Genomic DNA, 2,706 nt, shown 5'->3' on the forward strand with positions numbered 1-2,706 from the left:
ATACCAAAATTTGGCCTTTATAAACTAGCTTACATAGTTACTTTGCCTATTTGTCCCAACCTACTTAGTGTTGCACCAGAGCGCCCCCCCCCCCCATAGCTTTTACTACATAAACAGATTCCTTCTACATAAACAGGACAAAGTGAAAAAATTCCCACCCACCAAAAAAAAAATCCCTAACAGAATTATTCATTTCTAAACTATCAGCAGATATAAAGACATAACACCAGAAATAGGTTATGGACTACTCTTAAAAGTCTTTTAACCTAAACATAAAGTTACAATGTTGACCAAAAGAACACACAGGTTTCTCATTAAACTTTGTTTTAATGGGTCTCAAGATTCTGTGACATATTTTGGTCAAGTTGTTTCCATTAAAAAGTACTGATTTAAAAAACTAATAACTTAAAAACTGCCACACACACAATAACCAAATGGTCCACAAAACATTCTCCTTTCCTTCTGAAAGTTTTATGATGCATTGTAATCATTAAACAGTCCTTTACTATTAAACTTAAGTGGCCAATTGAGACAAACAGTTCTGAGACCGTTCTTCCACCACTGATTAAGACTGGGGTGGGAGGTGTTGGGGATAATATTCGTTTAGCCTTCTGAGCTTTCTGGGCAGACTTGGTGACTTTGCCAGCTCCAGCTGCCTTCTTGTCCACTGCTTTGATGACACCAACAGCAACTGTCTGTCTCATGTCAAGAACGGCCAATAGGCCCAGAGGGAGATAGTCAGAGAAGCTTTCAACACACATGGGCTTGCCAGGTACCATATCAACGATGGCAGCATCACCAGATTTCAAAAACTTCAGGCCATATTCCAGCTTTTTCCCAAAACGATGATCAATCTTCTCTTTCAGCTCAGCAAATTTGCAAGCAATATGAGCTGTGTAACAATCCAGAACAGGTGCACAACCAGCACTGATTTGGCCAGGATGGTTGAGGATAATCACCTGAGCTGTGAAGCCAGCTGCTTCCATTGGTGGGTCATTTTTGCTGTCACCAGCCACATTGCCACGACGAACATCTTTGACAGACACATTCTTGACATTGAAGCCCACATTGTCCCCAGGAAGATCTTCACTCAAAGCTTCATGGTACATTTCAACATATTTGACTTCAGTTGTAACATTGACTGGGGCAAAGGTGACCACCACGCCAGGTTTGAGAACACCAGTCTCCACTTGGCCCACAGGGACAGTACCAATACCACCAATTTTGTAGAAATCCTGGAGGAGCAGACACAGGGGCTTGTCAGTTGGACGAGCTGGTGGCAGGATGCAATCCAGATCTTCAAGCAGCGTGGTTCCACTGGCACTGCCATCTTTGCAGGTGACTTTCCATCCCTTGAACCAAGGTATGTTAGCACTTGGCTCCAGCATGTTGTCACCATTCCAACCAGAAATTGGCACAAATGCTACTGTGTCAGGGTTGTAGCCAATTTTCTTAATGTAGGTGCTGACTTCTTTAACAATTTCCTCATATCTCTTCTGGCTGTAGGGAGGCTCAGTGGAATCCATTTTGTTAACACCAACAATCAGCTGTTTCACACCCAGTGTGTAAGCCAGAAGGGCATGCTCATGGGTCTGCCCATTCTTGGAGATCCCTGCTTCAAACTCACCAACGCCAGCAGCAACAATCAGGACAGCACAATCAGCCTGAGATGTGCCTGTAATCATGTTTTTGATAAAGTCTCTGTGTCCTGGGGCATCAATGATGGTCACGTAATACTTGCTGGTTTCAAATTTCCATAGGGAGATATCAATGGTGATACCACACTCACATTCAGCTTTCAGTTTATCCAAGACCCAGGCATACTTGAAGGAGCCCTTCCCCATCTCAGCAGCCTCCTTCTCAAATTTTTCAATGGTTCTCTTGTCGATCCCACCACGTTTGTAGATCAGATGGCCAGAAGTGGTAGACTTGCCGAAATCTACATGTCCAATGACGACAATGTTGATGTGAGTCTTTTCCTTTCCCATTTTGGCTTTGATTTAGTGGTGGTTTTCCCGACACCTGTGTTCTGGCGGCAAACCCATTGCGAAAAAAGCTGTAATTTTTTTCTTGATAGCCAAACATAATGTACCATAATGAACTCTGGTAAATAAGCCTTCAGTGGCATGGCGGTGAGGTTTGAGGGACAGGGAGCATTCTACAGTTTTATGAGTAGGTCTCAATCTTTTATTGAGCCTGTGCCTTTAGACTGTGAACCTCACAAGTGTTTCAGGTTTTCTCCCTGTCCCCCTTAGGTTGAAAAAGATGGCTAGAAACAGAGCTGAATATTTCCCTTCCCTAAATCAGTTAGGCTCTAATAATAACCCAGTAGATTAGGGTCTGGTTAACTAGTATCCCCCTGAGGGCAGGTCTTGTCAGGAAGAACAGCATGTTTTTGCATATTTTAAAATTGTTCCTTTTCCCTTTCCTGACAGAAGAAGTAGGAGGAGATTTTCTCAGATACTTTTTATGGGAATCTACTCTTGGTAAATCTCACAATATTGTGCCCCCTCACTCCCACCATGACTGAGTTTCCTGGAGTATTTTACTTTCAGAGCTCTCTACATTGAGATGACTCTGAGTTGCCTGCAATTCATCTAAGTGATGAATTTCCCACCCTGGCTCTGGGTTGTGCAGTGGTTTCTGCTTGTCCCTGCTCCTGTAAGCCATAGTTGGCCCTGTATACTCCGTCTCTTTTCTTTTCTT

The 2,706-nt window shown here is 43.2% G+C and overlaps 1 pseudogene; it reads right to left on the reverse strand.

The window, feature by feature from the left end:
• Positions 1-583: 583 nt before the first annotated feature.
• LOC129070084 (elongation factor 1-alpha 1-like) lies at positions 584-2,003 on the reverse strand (annotated as a pseudogene).
• Between the last annotated feature and the right edge of the window lie 703 nt (positions 2,004-2,706).

Source organism: Pteronotus mesoamericanus, unplaced genomic scaffold (assembly GCF_021234165.1).
Source record: "Pteronotus mesoamericanus isolate MK-2021 breed Mesoamerican mustached bat unplaced genomic scaffold, CSHL_Meso_final contig_245, whole genome shotgun sequence".
In the NCBI taxonomy this organism is placed as follows: domain Eukaryota; kingdom Metazoa; phylum Chordata; class Mammalia; order Chiroptera; family Mormoopidae; genus Pteronotus; species Pteronotus mesoamericanus.